This window comes from Palaemon carinicauda, chromosome 19 (assembly GCF_036898095.1).
Source record: "Palaemon carinicauda isolate YSFRI2023 chromosome 19, ASM3689809v2, whole genome shotgun sequence".
Classification (NCBI taxonomy): Eukaryota; Metazoa; Arthropoda; class Malacostraca; order Decapoda; family Palaemonidae; genus Palaemon; species Palaemon carinicauda.
This window is the reverse complement of record NC_090743.1, coordinates 43,091,268-43,113,767: the sequence shown is the minus strand read 5'-3', so window position 1 is coordinate 43,113,767 and position 22,500 is coordinate 43,091,268. Positions and strand designations below refer to the sequence as shown.

At 46.3% G+C, this 22,500-nt stretch overlaps 1 long non-coding RNA gene across 1 annotated transcript in view; it reads left to right on the top strand.

Moving 5' to 3' along the window:
• Positions 1-22,500, top strand: part of LOC137658606 (uncharacterized) — a 95,127-nt gene that overhangs the window by 21,530 nt on the left and 51,097 nt on the right. The window contains exon 2 of the long non-coding RNA XR_011047388.1: positions 4,613-6,292. This is a non-coding gene — a long non-coding RNA (uncharacterized lncRNA). The remainder of the gene's footprint in view (positions 1-4,612; positions 6,293-22,500) is intronic.

The following is a 22,500-nucleotide window of genomic DNA, read 5'->3' as shown; positions in this document are numbered from 1 at the left end:
ACGGGATTGCAGGTACATAAAAGATTGACGTGATTACAGGGGTGTAAAAGATCAGCGTGATTGCAGGTGCGTAAGAGATCAGCGTGCTTGCAGGGACGTAGAAGATCAACGTGATTGCAGATGAATAAAAGATCAATGTGATTGCAGGTGCATGAGAGCTACGGGATTGCAAGTGCATAAAAGAACGAGTTGATTACAGGGGCGAAAAAGATCGACGTGATTACAGGTGCATAAAATATCAATGTGATTGCAGGGGCATAAAAAAGCAATGGGATTAGAGGTGCATAAAAGATCAACTGGATTGAAGATGCATATAAGATCAGCGTGATTGCAGGTGCATAAAAGAAAAAGGTGATTACAGGTGCATAAAAAGATCAACTTGATTGCAGGTGCATAAAAGATTGACGTGATTGTGGGTGCATAAAAGATCGTGATTGCAGATGCATAAAAGATCAACATGATGGCAAATCCATAAAAGATCAACGTCATTGCAGGTCCATAAAAGAACGGGATGATTAAAGGAGCGTAAAAGATCAAGGTGATTACAGGTGCATAAGAAAATTTTGATTGTAGGTGGATAAAAGTTCATGATTGCAAGTGCATGAAAGATCAACGTGATTACAGGAGCGTAAAAGATCAGTGTCATTGCAGGGGTGTAAAAGATCAGCGTGATTGCTGGTGCATAAAAGATCAGCAAGATTGCAGGTGCATAAAAGGTAAACGTGATTGCAGATACATAAAAGATCTACGTGAGTGCAAGTGCATAAAAGAACGAGGTGATTACAGGGGCGTGAATGATTGGTGTGATTACAGGTCATAAAAAGAGCAATGTGATTACAGGTGCATGAAAGATCAACGTGATTACAAGTGCATAAAAGATTGCCATGATCTTAGGTGCATAAAAGATCGACGTGATTGCTAGTGCATAAAAAGATCAATGTGATTGCATGTGCATAAAAGATCAACTTGATTACAGGTGCATAAAAGATTGACGTGATCGCACATGCATAAAATATGAATGTGATTGCAGTGGCATAAAAAATCAACGGGATTAGAGGTGCAGAAAAGATGAACTGGATTGAAGATGCATAAAAGATCAGCGTAATTGCATGTGCATAAAAGAAAAAGGTGATTGCAGGTGCATAAAAGATCGAATTGATTTCAAGTGCATAAAAGATTGACGTGATCGTAGGTGCATAAAAGATCAACGTGATTACAGGTGCATAAAAGACCAAAGTGATAGCTGGTGCATAAAAGATTGACATGATCGCAGGTGCTTAAAAGATCTATGTGATAACAGGTGTATAAAAGAACGAGGTAATTACAAGGGCGTAAGAGATCGAGGTGATTGCAGGTGCATAAAAGATCGACGCTAATGCAGGTGGGTGAAATATCAACGTGATTGCAGGTGCATAAACGTACAACGTGATTGCAGGTGCGTAAAATTTTTGCTGGTGCATAAAAGATTTGAAGTGATTGCAAGTACATAAAAGATTGATGTGATTACAGGTGTTTAAATATCGACGTAATTACAGATGTGTAAAAGACCGATGTGATTGCAGGTACGTAAAAGATCAACATGATTGCAGGTGCGTAAAAGATCAAAATGATTGTAGGGACACAAAAGATCGATGTGATTGCAAGAACGTAAAAGATTGATGCGATTACAGGTGCATAAAAGTGACATGATTGCAGGTGCATAAAAGAGTGACATAATTGTAGGGATGTAAAAACATGACAGGATTACAGGGGCATAAATGACCACCATGATTGCAGAGGCGTAAAAGATCAATGTGATTGCAGTATTCCATCCTGTTTGTAATACTAGGCAGGCAGTTAATTCTAATAGCCAGGCCTTCCCCATCATGAGGCTCAATACTACACAGTATTCTAGAAGTTTTATACAAGCTGTGACCAAGTTGTGGAATCACCTTCCTAATCGGGTAGTTGAATCAGTAAAACTTAGAAAGTTCTAAGTTGCAGCAATGGTTTTTATGTTGAATAGGCTGATATAAGTCTTTTTATAGTTTATATATGACATATCTGTTTTGACGTTACTTTTTTTAGAATGATCTATTGTTAATTTGTTCTCATTTATTTATTTCCTTATTTCCTTTCCGCACTGGGCTATTTTTCCCAATTGGAGCCCTCGGGCTTATAGCATCTTGCTTTTCCTACTAGGGTTGTAGCTTGGCTATTAATCATAATAATAATAAGAGATCAACTTGATTACAGGTGAATAAGAGATTGACGTGATTGCTAGTGCATAAAAAGATCAATGTGATTGAAGGTGCATAAAAGATCAACGTGATTAGAGGTGCATAAAAGATCGTCTTGATTGCAGTTGTATAAAAGATCGTGATTGCAGGTGCATAAAAGATCAACGTGATTACAGCTGCATAAAAGATTAATGTGATTGCAGAGGCAGAAAAGATTGAGGTGATGGCAGGTGCATAAAATATAAACGTGATTACAGTTGTATAAAAGATTGACGTGATTGCTGGTGTATAAAGGGATGAGATGATTACAGGGACATAAAAGATCAACGCAATTACAGGTGCCTAGAAAGATCAACGTGATTACAGGTGCATAAAAATTTGACATAATTGCAGGTGCATAAAAGTTCGATGTGATCGTAGGTGCATAAAAGATCGACGGGATTACAGGGGCATAATTGATCAGCGTGATTGCAGGGGCAAAAAGTTCAACGTGATTGCAGGTGCATAAAAGATCAATGTGATTTCAGATGCACAAAAGATCAACGTGATTGCAGGTGCATAAAACATTAATGTGATTGTAGGGGCAGAAAAGATTGAGGTGATTGCAGGTGCATAAAATAACGTGATCGTAGGTGCATAAAAGATCGACGGGATTACACAGGTGCATAAATGATCAGCGTGATTGCAGGGGCAAAAAGATCAACGTGATTGCAGGTGCATAAAAGATCATCGTGATTGCAGGTGCATAAAAAAACGAGGTGATTACAGGGGCGTAAAAGATCAACGGATTACAGGTACATAAAAAGATCAATATGATTACAAGTACATAAAAGAACGAGGTGATTACAGGGGCATAAAAGATCAACGTGATTAGAGGTTCATAAAAGGTCAACGTGATTAAAGGTGAATAAAATTTCGACGTGATCGCAGGGTCGTTAATGACCACCATGATAGCAGGGACATTAATGACCATCATGATAGCATGGGCGTAAATGACCAACATGATAGCAGAGGCGTAAATGATTGCCATTATAGCAGGGGCGTAAATGATTGCCATTATAGCAGGGGCGTAAATGATTGCCATTATAGCAGGGGCGTAAATGACAGCCATGGTAGCTGGGGCATAAATGACAGCCATGGTAGCTGGGGCATAAATGACCACCATGATAGCAGGGGGTTAAATAACCATTATGATAGCAGGGGCATAAATGACCATCGTGATAGCAGGGGGCGTGGGTGACCGCCATGATATCAGGGGCGTTCTCTCTCTCTCTCTCTCTCTCTCTCTCTCTCTCTCTCTCTCTCTCCTCTCTCTCTCTCTCTCTCTCTCTCTCTCTCTCTCTCTCTCATATGTACATCGTACATGAGAATGCCTTGCAATGCATATCTAGTTTTCTACTTTACCTCAATTTCCACAGGTTTATAATTAAACCTCCTTCGAATCTTAATAATACTGCATCATTGCTTCTTCCTGGCTCCCATCGCCTTGCTATAGGGATCAAATTTATAGTCAAACATATCACAAAACCTTTCTCGTTTTAGTGGTTCAGGTTTTGATTAGTTGCTCATTTGACGAAAGGGGATTTTGAGTTGTTGTTATAGCAATGATATAAAAATCTAGAGAGCTTGAGGTACGTTGATATACTTGTGCAGTTAAACACTGTTTTCACATATCACTGCTGTAATAAGGGACTGTTGTCACTCTTCATCGCAGTCCTCTTGATGTTGTAGTCAATGCAAAGTCCAATCGGACTCGATTATCATTGCTGGCTCTCTCTCTCTCTCTCTCTCTCTCTCTCTCTCTCTCTCTCTCTCGAAAAGCACTTGTACACCTAAGACATTTCGCTTGTGAACCTTAAAGTTCAACTCTAACTTGTGAGAGAGAGAGAGAGAGAGAGAGAGAGAGAGAGAGAGAGAGAGATATGATCTGGAAATGGACATAGGATGGTTAAAAATATACATCAAGAAAACAGAACACACTAAATCCCTTTTTTTTTTCTTTTCTTTTCTTTTATAGAGAGAGAGAGAGAGAGAGAGAGAGAGAGAGAGAGAGAGAGAGAGAGAGAGAGAGATGTACAATGCCTATAACCCTTCTAACTCGAAATGCATTAGGTCAGTATTTCAACGTTGATTTCACTTTTCATCAATTCCTTGGTTAAGTTATGAAGAGAACAGTTATAGTAGTTATAAACTTAAGCAGATATCTTCGTCTTAGCATATTGGGTTTCGAGACATCTTAATTCGTACTGTTATTTCTTGTAATTGTTGATTGATTTTTACCTATTTTACCTAATTGAACTGATGTATGCATCTGTATGTTATCAATAATATGCTTGAACCTTTCTTATACCGTACCAAACTACTGTGATTAAGATGCTCATCTTTTATTTCAGCTGTTGTACACGCGTAGTCCAATTTACAAGCTGTTGAAGCCTCATACTCCAAATGACAAGTTGTTGAAGCCATGCACTCCAGTCACATTGCAGGTTGTCTAAGCCGCATACTCAAAATTACGATCTTTAAAGCCCAAGGACGTTGCATTACAAGCAGTTGAACCCAAAAGCTTCACTTTACAAACTGTTGAAGCCCCATAGTCCAAATTACAAGCTGTTGAGCCCTCAAAGTCCAAATTACAAGCTGCTGAATCCACGTACTCCACATTCCAAGCAGATGAACCCAAGTGCTCCACATTACTACAAGCTGTTGAATTCCCTCTCTAAATTAAAAGCAGTTGAAGCCATATAGTCCAGATTACAGGCTGTTAAACCAAAGACTACACATTACAAGCTGTTGAAATACCATGCTTTAAATCAGAAGTTGTCTATATTCTCCACATTACTAGTTGTTTAAACTGCATACTCCAAATTACAAGCTATTGTTGCCATGTACTCAATACTTAAATCAGCTGAACCCAAGTGCTCCCCATAACAAGCTGTTGAGCCCCTATACTCCAAGCGGTTGAAGCCACATACTATTATAGGCTGTTAAACCCAATTGCTATAAGTTTCAAACTGTTGAAACTCCCTCTACTCCAAATTATAAGTTGTTTAGACCATGTACTCCACATCATAAGCTGTTGAATCCTCTTAATCTTCCTCACAAGCTGTTGAAGCCACATAATCTTCCTCAGAAGCTGTTGAACCCAAGTGCTCCACATTACAAGATGTTGAAGCCGTATACTCCACATTACAAACCATTGAGGCCATATACTCCATATTTAAAGGTGTTGAAAACACACAGTTCACATTACAAGCTGTTGAACCTAAGGACTCGCATCACAAGCTGTTGAAGCCCTGTAATTCCACATTATTGCTACTTCAGTTTCCCACATCATGGAAGTCACACATTTCACATTACTCGCTACTGAAGCCATTTGCAATATATAACATATAAGATAATGAAGCCATGTACTCCACATTGGAAGCTATTGAAGCCATGTGCTCCACATTGAAGCTGTTAAAGGCATATACTCCACATTAAAAGTTGTTGAAGCTATTCAAGGCATATACTCGACATTATAAGTTGTTGAAGCTATTTACTCAATATTGTAAGTTGTTGAAGCTATTTACTCTACGTTGCAATTTGTTGAACCTATTTACTTCACATTGCAAGCTGTTGAAGCTATTTACTCCACATCGCAAGTTGTTGAAGCTATTTACTCCACATCGCAAGTTATTAAAGCTATTGACTCCACATTGCAAGTTGTTGAAGCTATTTACTCGACATTACAAGTTCTTGAAGCTATTTACTCGACATTGCAAGTTGTTAATGCTATTTACTCCACCAAGCAAATTTTCTGAAGCAATATACTCCACATTACAAGCTGTTGAAGCTATTTACTCTACATTGCAGGTTGTTGAAGCTATTTACTCCACATTATAAATGTTCGGAAGCAATATACTCCACATTACAAGCTGTTGAAATGTGCTTCTCAATATAAGCTGCCAAGACCATAAACTCCACACTAGAAGCTAGTGAAGCCCTGAACTCCACATCATAATAAGGCAGTGAAATTGCCGGATACGTTTTACTTTACGAAGATACCAGAGAAGTACTTCTTGCAACTTTATATGGTAAGTGTCTCCTCAAAGTGTCTTACATACTTTATATGATAAGTGTCTCCTCAAAGTGTCTTGCCAACTATTATGATAAGTGTTTCCTCAATGGCTTTCTTTTTTCCAGTGGTTGCTTCAACTTTTTCCACTTTAAGAGGGTCATTGTAACAACCCTTAAGCCAATTTCTTTCCTATTTCATTTCACCACCATTCCATTTCCTTTTTTCAAACTTATTGTTCTTAATTCAGCTTTGTTCCGTAACTGTAATATATACCTATGTTATTTATTTAGGGGCTCTACTTTCTGCGTAGCTGAAATGACGAGCCATTAAAATTTAACGAGGGTTAACTACCTATACCGTTAGTTAGTGGGGGTAGCTTGCTACAGCTCCCACTCACACACTGGTGATTTAGCTTACTTTGCTTTTGGCTCGGATAGTGTACGGTCGTTGCCGTACCTCATCTTTCGCCGTTATTTTTGGACTGCCATTGATTCTTTTTTGCTTTTCTTTGTGATAGTGTGTGTGTGTTGACTTCTGCAATCCTGCGTACCTGTCCTTGACTCAATGGCCAGCCCTATGTAGCCTATATGTTGGCGGTGGAGACCGATCGCCACACCCTCTGTCCCGTCTGCAGAGGTCAGCAGTGTGTTAGCAACAACCAATGTAGTGAGTATTGGGAGTGGTCTGCCTCCCAGTGGCTGAGGTTTGGGCAACGGCGGAAGAGGAGGTCTAAGCGGGATTTGTTCCGTAACTGGAATACAAACCACGCTATTTATTAGGGGTTATACTTTCGGCGGAGCTGAAATGACGAGCCATTAAAATTTAGCAAGGGTTAACTACCTATGCTGCTAGTTAGCGGGAGTAGGGGGGGTAGCTTGCTACCACTCCCGTTCACACACCTGTGATTTAGTCACTTTACTTTTGGCTCGGATCAAGAGCGGTTGTTTCCTCTCTCCCTCCTTGCCTATTCTGGGCTGCCATTAATTTTTGTCTTTTAACTTACTTTTTCTTATACTGTACTTGTATATATATGAAAATATTCTTAATTTTTATGTATATATATGTGTATAGAAATGTGGTAAGTTTTCTTTTCAGTGTTTGTGCTGTGTGTGTGATACATATACGACAACGACACTTGCGTAGTAGCAAGGCCAGCACAGTTCCACTTCGTGGGGAACGACCTCTCCCTCTCTGGTCCATCGGTCTTCCCGTCTGCATATAACCGTTAACTCGGCCGCCGCAGGGGAATCGTCATGGCCCGGACCCTCTTCATTCAACTATTGTCTTCGCCTTTTCCTTTTTTCCTACGGGAAACATGGATTCTGAGCGAAGGGAATGTGGCCTTTCAAAGATTGACTACGGTCTTTCTCTTCTCGAGGTCGTTCACCTTTACAACAACAGCGTACTATTGGGGATGCTCCTTACCCGTGCGCGGGTTAGGTTGCTCTTCCGATTGTTTGACTCAATTATTTTTAGTGAAAATATAATTGTATTTTAGCTTTTCAGCTTTCTCCGTAGGGAACACTTCCCTTTGGAGGGTCAGTGGTTCTCACTACTGTATTGGTGAATATTCTTAGCTGATTTAAATAATTGTAATTCTGTTTTTATTACAGTTACTCCGCTCCCCCCTTCTCCCGTGGATGTCGACTGGGGAAGGAAGGGCGCAATACTTAATTTTATGCTGTTCCCCTCTTTGGAGTTCCTCCCTGGGGAATTTGTTAAGTAATTAATTTTTTTGCCAGCGCAATACTTATTTTCTGTTGTTCCCTCTGGGTTCCTTTTTATTTAATTTAATTTTTTCCCAGTTAACTATGCAGTTTTTCTTCGTTCGACTAAGAGTGCCAACGAAGCAGAGCTGTTCTGTTCATGCGTGGGGAATCTGCTGTCACTGCCGTCCCTCAGAGGATGCTGTCATGGGCGTCATCCCTTCTCTTAGAAGTACTCCCGTGACAATATGACCAGCACTTCAGATCATCTTAGAACGCTAAAGAAGGTTCACCTCCAGGGGTTGGATAACTTCCCTTCCGAGGGAAGTTTCCTCCCCAGGTGTGAGGTTGTTTTTCCCTTCAGAGGGAGAACTTCCCACATCTTAATAAGTTCATCGTCTCCGACTGCTGTTGCTGCCTTCACCCAGACTTCTCTCCCCCCTTGCTGAGTTTCTCTTCCTTCAGGGGCAGAGCATGGTCTTGGCAAGTCTCTTCTACGAAGTGTTCACCTCTCTTGTTCGCGAGAGAGGCCACTCATAGAGACGACTCTTCAGGGGATCGCTACTGTTAAGGTCAGCTTGCTGATCCACCGGCCCTCAAAGGGCGTCATCTTGGGCGTCTTCTGGTCTCTTCTACGAAGTGTTCACCTCTCTCGTTTGCGAGAGAGGCCACTCATAGAGACTTCTCTTCGGAGGCTCGCTACTGTTAAAGGTCAGCTTGCTGATCCACCAGCCCTCATGGGAGTCATCACGGGTGTCTTCAAGTCTCTTCAACGAAGTATCCACCTCTCTCGTTCGCGAAAGAGGCCACTCATAGAGACACCTCTTTGGAGGATCAAGCAGACCTACCAGCGCAGCAGACCTACCAAGACCTCATCGGTGGATGCTTGCCCTTCCAAAGGCCACATCTCGGTTCCTGATCGTCCTGCCAGCTGACCTACCGATCTACCAGCGCAACCTTGTGCTACAACGTAGTCCTTTGGACTTCGGTCCTGGACTCTAACACGGACCTTTTTTACGGTCCCCATCGGTGGATGCTCGCCCTTCCAAAGGGCACATCCCAGTTCCTGATTGTCCGGCCAGCTGACCTACCGATCTACCAGCGCAACCTTGCGCTGCAACGTAGTCCTTTGGACTTCGGTCCTGGACTCTAACGCAGACCTGCTTACGGTCCCCATCGGTGGATGCTCAACCTTTTTTTTTTTTTTTAAAAAGGGCACATCCCAATTCCTGATCGTCCTGCCACTGGTCGCCCTACCAGCTGACCTGCCAACCTACTAGCGCTACCTTCGCGCGCACTCTCCAACAGTCTTACACGCGCGAGTTTTCTGGGCGCTCACTCTCCGACAGTCTTACACGCGCGAGTTTTCCGGGCGCGCACTCTATGACAGTCTTACACGCGCGAGTGCCGACGAGCTTCCGCGCGTGGGTGCCAATGGTCTCCCGCGCGCGGGTGCCAATGGTCTCCCGCGCGCGGGTGCCAATGGTCTCCTGTACGCGGGTGCCAATGGTCTCCTGCGCGCGGGTGCCAATGGTCTCCTGCGCGGGGGTGCCAATGGTCTCCCGCGCGCGGGTGCCAATGGTCTCCCATGCGCGCGGCAATAGTCTTCCACACCCGTGCGCGCCGACGATCTTCCACGCGCGGGTAGTGATGGTCTCCAGCGCGCTCCCCGATGATTTACCGCGTGCGCCAACAGTCTTTCACACGCACGTGGCAACAGTGTTCCGCGCGCGTGCCAACAGTGTTCCTCGCGCGTGCCAACAGTGTTCCGCGCGCGTGCCAACAGTGTTCCGCGCGCGTGCCAACAGTGTTCCGCGCGCGTGCCAACAGTGTTCCGCGCGCGTGCCAACAGTGTTCCGCTCGCGTGCCAACGATCTTCGGCACCCGCGCCGACGATCTTCGGCGCGCGTGCCAACAGTCTTCTGCTCGCGCGCGCCGATGATCTTCCGCGCGCACGCGCCAATGATCTTCCGCGCGCGCGCGCCAATGGTCTCCCGTGCACGCACCGATGATTTTCGTTCCAAGAGCGCAAGAGCATTGGCGCTTGTGCGCGCCAATAGTCTTGCACTCGCGCGTGGCAACAGTTCCGCGCGCGGGTGCCTAGGGTCTCCTGCGCGCTCCAACAGTATTGCACGCGTGCGCGCGATGGTCTCCTGCACAGTCTTGTGCATGCATAAGCTCACCAACAGTCTACCAGGCAAGCGTGCTGACAGCCTTACGCGCATGCGCGCGCTGACGGCCTTCACTCGTGCGCGCTCCAAGCGGTCTTCCTCACTTTCCTGCGCCCTCCTGTGCAGTTACGGTCCCGGATCCAATTCGCCAGCTCTTGCCAAAGAGTCAAGGCTCGCAGATCCAATGCACCAGCTCTTGCCTAAGAACCAGCGCATGCCTGCTCTCCAGGCAGATATTAAGCACCAGCATCATCCTGTGTGCCATCGCTCCAGTACTCTCCTACACACTCGTGCAATTGTCAGTAAAAGGAATAAAACTTTTTGGACAGGTCACCATTGCCCCATTCCTCCCCGCAAACACAAACATTGCCACCGGGAAAAGAGGAATAAGGCTTCACAGAAGGATTCAAGATCCCGAAGATTCTATCCTACAAGGGTAATCAAAACGGGGAATCCTTGGTCCCTGTCTCTTCTGAAGTTTCTTTTTCCTTGACAGACCACCGTCACCAAACAGGAAAGCACAACAGACTGATCTCTAGATCACTGTTTGCTGATGGCAAGTTCACACTTTTACTGATCGCTAGTTCGCCGATCACCAGATCGCCAATTGCTAGCTCAATGCTGATCTGTGATCTCTAGTCCCTCCAATGACTAACGATCTCCAATTGCTAGCGTTTTCAATCACCGATTGCTAGTCAATAACCAGTCATCAGCTTGCTGATCACTAGATCACCGATGGGCAGCTCATCTTTCTTCGATCATTGAACTCAGCTCGCTGATCTCTGACCAGCCCATTTTCAGCTTGCTCATCTCTGACCAACCAGGGGGGACCATAATGAGCTTGCAGATCTCGAACTCACCATCGGCTCACAGACCACCGATTCATCGGTCATCGGCAATTTGCCAGCAGTTCGTGACTCAAACTTACTAGTCAACCGCTTTGTGTAAGTTCCTAGATCAGAAGGTATACAACATACTTCTCGCTACTGGCCGTTCGCCATCACACTAAAGTGATTGGCAAACGTTCGACAACCCTCATCAACGGCTTGCCGACAGGGAACTGCTTGCGGGCACTCTACGACTGCACAGTAACCATGATACCCAACAGTTAACCATTGATTAACATTCGCCAGATTGATTCTATTCTAAGGAATAGCATCAATACCATCAGGGCGCATGGTAAGGCTAAGCGTTGCCTTCCTTCTATTAGTTAAAGAAATTCTCTCGGAGAAGAATTCTTACACTGGGTATCGCGCCTGATCCTTTACGACATGAGTCAAGACTCCAGCGTCGACAATCTTCCATGCAAAAGGATCAGCAAGGAGCTGTCCCTTTGGGTCGATGTCCACACCATGTTGGAGTTCGAACAAGGGCTAAGACCTCGGGTCTTCATTTGCACACTGGACCTAAAGGACACTTACTCCCAGGTCGAAACCATCCATCTAGGAAGGTTGGAAGATTCAGTCAAGACAAACAAGAAACACCAGTTTAAGGCACTGTGCTTCGGTCTTTCCACTACACCCATCCTGGTCTCACAGGATCGGCTTCTGTCTCCTCTCTCTCGGGACGACTGACTGACCTTAGCAGACTCAGTGGCAACCTTGCATTAACACTGGAACTTCTGAAGTCTTTTTACCAAGATCCAGTGATCAGGGTAAACCTACGGAAGTCTTCCCTACTTCCCTCCCAGGAGACTGTTGTATCTGGGAATGATTCTAGACACCAATCTCCACAAAACCTTCTCGAAACGAGAACGACTTCCATTCCAAGAGACTTGAGTTGGAAAAAGAAGAAAGGAGGGACCATAGTGCTGCACCACACGACCTCAGCCCTCTGGACAGAGCCCGAAGGTACCTTCACTTAAATCTCTTAAGAGACGAAGGCCAACTTTCCGGTCCTTCAGCAGCTTCATTGGTTCCTAACAGACCACTCAGTGATGTGATGGACGACACACTACACACCACATAGAGACTCGCATCGACAAGCAAGAAGGAACTTGCTAGTAGCCTCTTCCCATCTAATAGTATACTGTAAACACTAAGATGGGCCAAAGTCCGTTCGGTACCACTATCAGCCCGCTTCATTCCAGACTGGAAGAACTTGCTCGCCGACAATCTGTGCACAGCATCTCAGATAAGGTATACCGAATGGACTTTGCATCGCCGTGTAACCAACAAAGTCCCGACTTTACGAGGTCCTCCAACTAGGTGGTCTGTTCGCAACGCTCCTGAATCTCAGGCTACCGTTGCTCATCAGCCCTAGACCCCAAGGCTCTCTGGCAACAACGGCGGGTACAACAATGACTTTACGTCTCGTCCCTGTTTTATCTGGAGAAGGGCACTCAACAAGGCTAGAATGTCGGTCAACCTCTCAAGGACTCTCCTAGCTCCGCTATGGCATTATGCAGAACGGTCTCCAAACCTTTTGAAACTCCTGATAGTCTCTCCAAGAGAACCCTCTCCACATAACAGACAACCCACTTCGACACCTACCGCAAGCTATAGCTTTGCTATGATTGTACGCCTGCAGACTACCCAATACCACTTTGCGAAAAGGTTGTCTAGTTATCTGAGGAATTCCTCAGCATCAGTCTACCAGGCAGTATAATGTCTTGTGTGGTTGGTGTCATGTGAAAGTGTCTCCACTCGATACCTCGATTCCAGCAATAGTGGAATCCTCGAGTACATACAAGAAGAAAAGACCCCCTATTCAGTTCCTACAGGTAAAGATGATCACTCAACCTTGATCCTTCACCTTCAAACTGAAAGAAAGGGACACCCTCTCATTGATAGAGTTTTCCTAACTCATACGGACCTACAACTTGCCTTTCCCCAGTCAGAATTGAGACCTTCCTCTCAGAACATGGTTCAAATCTCCGATCCCCAAGGGACCTCCCTATGTTCCACTTCACCAGGCAACAAATTTTCTCCTGATTTAAGAACACAATGTTCCTACACACTCGGACAGCAACCATACAAGTCAAGGAACTTCATGGTCTCTTTCGACATCGCCCATTATTGAGAAGGGTAAGGTATGAGACTTTACCTAAAGAAAACGGCAACAGCCTGCCCGGGTCCCTCCTCTTGTCAGCACTGGGAGAGACTAGAGGAGGATCACTGAAACATCATCTCGACATGACGACTCACAGTGTCAGGGGCATAACTATGCCCCTGGTCCTTCTTAGCAGATTACTCTGTGATGCAGGTTTTACAAGAAAGGATGTGAATGCTCCAGGTGACTTTCACAACCTTTCTCCTGCAAGACGTGACCCACAGGAACTTGATACGTTCTCTACCGGTCCGGTGGTGGCTGCACAACAGCTGGTTGTATACCTCAAGCTCCTTATTGGACTAGTAGCAGAAGTTTTAGGGCACTGTTACCCGGTTTTAGTCTGCGTGAATGAAAAGATTTGACTGGCTCTTATTCTTTTCTTCATCCTACCCTCTTGTGGGGAAAGCAGCATCCTGGGTTCTCTGCATAAGCTGACCTCAAACCACTGTAGGTAAACCATGCTCCCTTGTGTACCTAGTATTAAGCTGATACTGTTGCGTCCCCATACCCTGGGGAGGTGGTATTGGGAAGTCTTGGTTACTTCAGGTATCTCCTACATAGACTCGGAATAACTTTACCTAGACAGTCACACTTCTGCACGTCTCAACACACAGCTTGCGTAGGCTGCGGATCTTGCGTAGCAAGGTTTAGCAAGAGCAGGGACTCCTTATTTTTGAGTACTAACATACTCAGATAAGGAGTCCCAGGGCAAAACCAAAAGCCAGATTGGCAGGGACGTCCACCCTTCCTAATGGGTGAGTCACCCCTAATAAATAGCGGGGTTTGTATTCCAGTTACGGAACAAATGACAAATTCGTAGATAATTTGTATTTTTCCTAACTATACAAACCTTAGCTATTTATACAAACTTGCCTGCCATCCCTATCCCCCTTAAAGTCCTACCTCCAAGCAAAGTGACTAAATCACAGGTGAGTGAACGGGAGTGGTAGCAAGATACCCCTCACGACCCCCGCTAACTAGCGGTGTGGGTAGTAAACCCTCACTAAATTTTAATGGCTCGTCATTTCAGCTCCGCCGAAAGTATAACCCCTAATAAATAGCTAAGTTTGTATAGTTAGGAAAAATACAAATTATCTACGAATTTGTCATATTTCTCTTTCGAAGGTTCCTTCGAAGGGGGAAAACTCAAGGCTGCTGCTTCTGTCTCCTGACCTTCTTTCGAAGCTCATACTCGTACTGTCTTCCGAGAGACCGTCGAGTATTAGCGCAAACCCTTTAAATTTCGGACAACACCGGTCCTCGAGATGGTGGTGTTCCTCTAGAGAAAGCTGCCCCACTTCTCCCCCCGGGTGAGGCCTTGTCTATGTCTTCTGTGTTACAGGTATGGTTGTCCTTGGGGCGTCTGGGTCCGCCCTCCAAGGACTCCCTGCTGCAGCTCATCCTCCTGGGTGCAAGTGTGCAGCCTTTGTCGTCGACTTTGGAGGTAGATCCTCTTCCGCTTGTCGACGTCTTGGTGTCATAGGGGTCTTTTGGGGGTTCTGCCAACGCCCATGTCCCTCCAGACTCCAGCTGTTGCTGCCGACTTAATTTCCCCTATTCCTGATCATCCTTCGAGAGGGAAACTTAGTCTTACATCTATTTCTCCTGCGAGTGTTTCTTCCCCTTGGGGGAGTTCTCTCATAGAGACTCCTCTTCAGAGGACTGCTGCTGCTCATGGTCAGCTTGCTGATCCAGCGTCCCCTAGAGGGCGTCTCCGTCGCAGAGCTTACCCGCCGCTTCGCCTTAGAGGTCGTCCTTCACCATCATTGAAAAGGCGCCTCTTCGCCACTTCAGTCTCATCATCGTAGCCGTCCCCCGCAGAGGAGTCTCCGCGTCAGTCGTCTTTGGCCCTCGACCTACGCCCGTTCATGGACCTTCTCCCGATGACGCTGCTGCTAGTCCTCAGACTTCTGTCCTGGACTCTTCTGTAGATCGTTCATGATCTCCATCGGTGGATGTTTGCCCTTCCACAGGGCACATCCCCTGTAGATCGTTCACGATCTCCTTCGGTGGATGTCCAACCTTCGAAAGGGCACATCCCTGTTCCTGTGCTCCCTACCAGCCGACCTGCCGACCTACCATCACCATTCCTGTCTCTGGTACAGCCTCCTGAGGCCCTACCTAAGCGTGCAGCTGCGTGCCAATGCTCTCCTGCTCGCCAGTGCCCTGCTGTGCACCAGAGCTCGCCAACATCTCCTCAGCGCCAGCCTGCTCCGTTGCGCTTTACAGAGCTCCCACGCTCTCCAGCTCGTCAGCGCTCTACAATGTTCTGGCGCGTACCTTCACCTGCTCATCTTCACCAACAACCTCACCACAGAGAGCAGCGTTTGCCAGCTCGCCAGCGCTCACCAGCCAACCTACGATCACCGGCAAAACAGAGCTTAGCGAAACTTCAGCACGCACGTGCAACTTCGGTCTCTTGCTTGCCAACGCTCTCCTATACGACAGCTGCATCGTTCTCTGATGAGCCAACGATCTCTTACGCGCCAGCGTTCTACTACACGCCACCGCTCTTCTGCGCTCCAACGATCTCCTGTGCGCCAATGCTCTCCTGCATGGCAGCATTCTCCGGTGCGCCATCACTCTCCCGCACGCCAGCTCTTTCCTACGAGGCAGCGCTCTCCTGCTCGCCATCACTCGCCCGTGTGCACTGGCCAGCTCTCTCCTATGCGTCATCGCTCTCCTGCACGCCTGATCTTGCCTGAGCGCGCTCGCCAGCATTCCCCTACACGCGTGCACCAGCATTCGCCCATTCGCCAGCATTCACCCGCGCGCCAGCATTCACCTATGCCCCCAGCATTCACCTGTGCCCCCAGCATTCACCTGTGCCCCCAGCATTCACCTGTGCCCCCAGCATTCACCTGTGCCCCCAGCATTCACCTGTGCCCCCAGCATTCACCTGTGCCCCCAGCATTCACCTGTGCCCCCAGCATTCACCTGCGCGCCACCATTCACCTGCACGCCAGCATTTGCCTACACGCCAGCACTCGCCAGCACTCTCCAGCGCGTCAGCACATGCCAGCACTCGCCAATGCACCAGTGCTCACCTGCACATTCGCACAGTAACCAGGAACAGCGCATTGACACGTCACCATTGCCTCATTCCCCATCCCGCAAATGCCTTTCAGCTCGTCCGCCAGGGAATGGAGAACAGGCCTCTACAGAAGGGTTCAGGATCCCAAAACTGCCATCCTCTAAGGTGGACCCACCTACAGCCGTGACTCCTCGTAGGGGCCCTTTGGTTCCATTCCTTTCAGGGGATCTGTCTGACATTGCGTCAGTCAGTCAGCAGCCATGGTTCAGTGCTATGGTCAGGGCAGTGGTACAAGCCTTCAATCCTGCTCTGTCTGGCTGCTCCTAGGGGCGTCCTACAGCTCCAGCCGACCCTTTGTAAGGAACCATGGCTACTTCTCCCCTGAAGAGGAAAAGAGGAGTCTCGGACGCGGTCACTTCCTCGGGGGTAGAGCTGACTCTAGTTAGACCATCAAGGCCAGTTCCTCCTGCATCTTCCTTGGGATACTCTCCTACCTCAGCTTTGCCGAGGGAGTCACGTGAGGAAAGGACCTCCTCCCTTCCACCTTCGGAGGAATCCTTCCCTCACACAGAGAGTTTCCCACCACCAATGGAAATCAGGAGGGACGCAACTTCTCGGCCTTCAATGCTGGAGTCCTACCTCCTTACTATGAAGGAGTCCAAGTACTTCAAGACTCTGCCAAAGTCCTCTTCTAGGACTACTAAGTCTACAGAGACAATTAGTCACCCGAGGGATGTCCGCGACCCACCCCGAGAAGATCTCTCGGGGATGGAAGAAGGAGACTTCGCTGCTAGTCCAACGTCGGAAGGAGAGCAAAAAGGGTCAGAACATGCATTCTGGCAGGTTCTGACTCTCATAACAGTTCTTAATGGGTTTATCGACCCAGAGATACCCCCACGGGAGGGCAAGGACACTCTCTTAGACCGTGTCTTTGGCACCCAGAAACCCTCAAAGACCAGTGCAGCCTTGCCCTGGTCTCAAGGGCTGAAGGGTGCCAGGGCTAAGATCACCCTACAGCTCTCTGAACATGCCTCCTCCCATTGTTCTAGCTCTACCAATAAGCTTTTCCCACTTCCCTGTGTCCAACAAAGGAGGTACTTTGAGATTCTGGAGGAGCCTCGTCCAGCTGTTCCTCTCCATCACTCTTTGGAAGAGCTCACCAAGGAAGTCTCTCCAGAGAGAGACTCCAATTGACAGAAACCTTTCTCAGCAACTGAGATCCTTAGCCAGGTGAAGGTCTGATGTACGCCATGCAGGCTACTTCATGGCTTGATGTCTGGTTAGGGACCTTGGGAATCCTGGTATGAACTGAGGATTTCGCCAAGGAACGTACCAGGAAAGCAATGGAGACTTTCCTGCTCTCAGGCACTCGCACGATCGAGTTTCTCGCCTGCCAAGTTTCAAACTTGTGGGTGAATACCATCCTGAAGCATTGGGATGCGGTGACCGAGAGGTTCCATCAACAAGTCTCAAATGCCGAGATCGCTAGGCCTGGATATTCCTCTCTAGAGGGAGCTCATCAATTTGAGCCTAAGGACATGGAACATGCTGCTGATAGATGGAGAAAGTCCCATCAGGAATCCCTCCTCCCCAGGCCTTTGACTTCCAAGCCCTATAAACAACCAGCTCTTCAGCAGTCCCATCCAGCAAAGATCACTGTGTCTAAGAAGCCCTTTACTGCCAAGACAGGAAAGGCACTTAGTCCTCCAGGTGAGGAAAATATCCTAGTGGGAGCAGCTGAGGCCACAAATGCTAGGATAGGCACTCCCCCTTGCTTGTCCTCCAGTAGGGGGATGCCTACAGAGTTGCTAGGACAGGTGGAAGCAAAACGGGGCTGAACCCTGGACAATCTCTGTGATTCGTCTAGGGTATTGCATCCCGTTCAAAACATCTCTCCTCCCCTGACTAGGAATCCAGTGTCTATAGACTCCTTTGCCATGGAATCAGCAAAGGGGATGGCCCTTCGGGCAAAAGTCCAGACCCTGTTGAAGAAGGGCGCTCTACAGGAGGTCCTCGAAGGGCCCCAGGCTTCTTCAGTCAACTCTTTCTTGTGAAAAAGGCATCTAGAGGCTGGAGACCTGTCATCGACCTCTTGGCTCTGAACAAGTTCATCAAACAAACTCCGTTCAGCATGGAGACGGCAGACATGGTCAGACAAGCGGTAAGACCACAGGACTTCATGTGCACACTGGACCTAAAGGATGCGTACTTCCAGATCCCAGTCCATCCGTCTTCAAGGAAGTACTTGAGATTCAGCCTAGACAACAGGAAATACCAGTTTAAGGTACTGTGCTTCGGTCTTTCCACAGCACCTCAAGTTCTCACCAGAGTGTTTGCCCTAGAGTCATCTTGGGCATACAGGATTAGCATCTGTCTCCTTCATTATATGGATAACTGGCTAATCCTAGCAGACTCGGTGTCAACCCTTCTTCAACATCGAGACAAACTTCTGAGGCTTTGCCAAGATCTGGGGATCATGGTAAACCTCGAGAAGTCCTCCCTGCTTCCTACGCAGAGACTGGTATACCTTGGCATGATAATAGACACCAATCTCCACAAAGCCTTCTCATTAGACGACAGAATAGCAAGGCTGAGAAAGGTCACAAAACCCTTTCTCAGACGAGAAGAACTTCCAGCCCAGAGGTGGTTACGTTTCCTCGGTCACCTTTCATCACTGGCCCGTTTAGTTCCCAACGGCCGCTTTAGTATGAGATCTCTCCAGTGGCGACTCAAGTCCGGGTGGAATCAGGCTCTCAATTCCTCAGACATCTGGATCCCCATGGAATCAGAAAAACGGACGGACCTCGAGTGGTTTGTGGCAGACGAGAATCTATGAAACGGAGTGGATTTTCTCGTTCTACCCCCAGATTTGATGCTGTTCTCAGATGCTCAAAAAAGGGGGGGGGCCTCACGTGCTGCACCACGCGACCTCAGGCTTCTAGTCAGAGTCAGAAGAGTACCTCCACATAAATCTCCTAGAGATGAAGGCCGTCTTTCTGGCCCTTCAACAGTTCCAACAGTTTCTGGCAGGCCACTCAGTGGTGGTGATGAGCGACAACACCACAGTAGTGGCTTACATCAGCAAGCAAGGAGGTACTTTTTTGTAGCCCCTATCCCAGCTAGCAGTAGAGAACTGAGATGGCCGAGATTCACTCGATACCACTATCGGCACGCTTCATTCCGGGCAAGAGGAATGTGCTTGCCAACAACTTGAGCAGAGCATCTTAGATAGATAGTACCGAGTGGTCTTTGGATCATCTGGTAGCCAACAAATTCCTGACTTTGTGGGGTTTTCTGACAGTGGACCTCTTCAAAATGGCCTTGAACTTCCGACTCTCGTTATACTGTTCGCCAGTCCCAGACCTCAAGGCTTTCTGACAAGATGCATTCCAACGGCGGTGGGACAACATCGACGTTTACGCCTTTCCCCCGTTCTGTCTGGTGAGGGTACTCAACAAAGCCAGAACATTGGTCTCAACTTCTCAATGACCCTCATAGTCTTCAAGAGAACTCCCTCCGTGACACGATCTACTCAGAGAGCAACATGCCAAGATATTCCACAAAGCCATGCTTCACTATGAGTTCATGCTGGGAGACTATCCTGCATCTCCTCTCTCAGAGAGGATTTTTGCAACAAGTTGCAATCAGGATGTCTAACACCTGCAAAAGTCGTCAGCAGCAATCTGCCTGGCAAAGTGAAAGGTCTTCTGTGGTTGGTGTCGCAGATAGGGTATCTCTCCTCTCGATCCCACTATTCCAGCAATAGCGGAGTTCCTCATGTATTTGCTAGAAGAAATGCTCCTGTCAGTCTCGGCGGTAAAAGGCTATTGCTCAGCCTTAAGCCTGGCCTTTAGACTGCACGGAATGGACATTTCCTCATCGCTAGAACTTTCCTTACTCGTACGGAGTTATGATCTAACTGTTGTCAGTCTGAAGTAAGACCTCCCCCATGGAATGTGGTTTGAGTTCTCAGGTCTCTCAAGAAACCTCCCTATGAACCATTACGCCAGGCAACAGATTCACATCTAACTTTGAAGACGGTATTCCTGTTAGCTTAGGCTTCGGCCAAGCGAGTCGGTGAACTTCATGGTCTCTCATATGACATCGCCCATTCAAGGAAATGGGGAGAGGTAACATTCAGCTCCGTCCGTGAGTTTATTGCTGAGACTCAGAACCCGGGAGTTGCGGATCCTCGATTCGACTTTTTCCGGATTTTGAGTCTTCATTCTGTAACAGATGATCCTTATCACCTCCTACTCTGCTCAGTGAGGAGTTTTAGGCTGTACCTTAAGAGAACAGCCGCAGCCCGTCCTCGTGTGCCTGCACTCTTTGTCCTTATAAGAGCTCATGATGACAGGGGCTCATGATGACATTCAAGAGAAACTTCTCAGTGACGCAGGTTCTTCAAGCTAGGGTGTGGAAACGACAAACTACATTCACATCCCACTACCTGCAAGACAGGACCCACAGGAGGCTCGATACATTTTCTGTCGGTCCTGTAGTGACTGCACAACAGCTGGTATAATACCTCCTTATTGAACAAGTAGCAGAAGGTTGAGGGCACTGTTACCCGGTTTTAGTCTGTGTGAATGAAAAGGTTTGACTGGCTCTTATTCTTTTCTTCATCCACCCCTCTTTTGGGGAAAACAGCATCCTGGGTTCTCCGCACAAGCTGACCTCAAACCACTAGAGGTAAACCATCCTCCCTTGTGTACCTAGTATTAAGCTAATACTGTTGCGGCGCCATACCCTGGCGAGGTGGTACTTGGAAAGTCGGTTATAACAATTTTTCCTACTAAAGAGTTAACATAACTTTACCTGGACGGTCACACTATATATCTCAACACACTGCTTGCATAGGCCACGGACCTTTCGTAGCAAGGTTTTAGCAAGGCGCAGGGACCACTTATTTTGAGTACTAACATACTCAGATAAGGAGACCATGTGTAAAAGCGAAAAGCCAGATTGGCTGGGACGTACACCGTTCCTGATTGGTTAATCATCCCTGAATAAATAGCGTAGGTTTGTATTCCAGTTACGCAACAAATGACAAATTCGTAGATAATGTTTTATTTTCCTAACGATACAAACCTTAGCTATTTATACAAACTTGCCCGCCAGCCCTACCCCTCTTGAAGTCATACCTCCAAGCAAAATGAGCTAAATCACCGGTTAGTGAGTGGGTGCATTAGCAAGCTACCCCTCCTACCCCTGCTAATTAGCAGTATGGGTAGTTAACCCTCACTAAATTTTAATGGCTCGTTATTTCAGCTACGCAGAAAGTAATACCCCTAAATAAATAACTAAGATTTGTATTGTTAGGAAAAATATAAATTATCTACGAATTTGTTATTTTGTTTTATAGGGAATTAGATGGGTTTCACCCTTACATTACCTTGGCACCGAATAGCCTCCCTGGCCATGCAGCCTAACCATTTGGTTCTAATTTTAATATCCCATCCAGCCATAAATCCAATCCACTGTTGCTGTGGATGGGTAAGGAGTCAGATTAATAGTACTTTTGATTTAAGGGGATTTTGAGGTCTTATCATGGGAATGGTTTAACAATACCGATATCTTGAGGTGGTTTGATATACTTATGGATTTGAACTTTTGACTTTACATTTTATAAATTCCAAGGATGAAATTAATTGATAATTTCCATAGACTTTTTAAGCGAGATATCCACGTTTTGGTATACTGTAATAGGTTCCATGTCATTTTAGTTTTTACTAGTTAGGCTATCAATTCCATTTAAATGGTTAGTGGTATTTGTCTCCAAAATCCCTCAAGTACCAGGTCTTTCAAATTATCAATTGTGTGTGCTTGTGCTAGAATCCCAGTTTCTTATGCTTGATAGTGATGAATCTATATATTTTTTCCAATTAAAAGCAATATGTACAGCTTAGCATAATGTTCCCGAATTTGACCTATATAAATTATTATTATTAGGTTTTCTGTTGGTTATTGATAAATACTAGTTGCTTCTGAATCTACATGTTTTATTTAAAGGGAGGACCTGGTTTTCAGCAAGAAAGAGCTTATACTTTTCCATTTTGAATGATTATAGATATTTTGATATACGTGTTAGACCTAACTAAGTGTTCTATAACAATGATTATTGATCTTTGTTGATATAAAGATGTTCTGCAAGATTCATAGAACATTTTTTCCAGTGTTTATGTTAACATAAGTAGATAAGTATGAATCTTTTTTTATTTCCCAAGCTATTACCGTAATTAAGTTAGTGCTACTTTTCTGC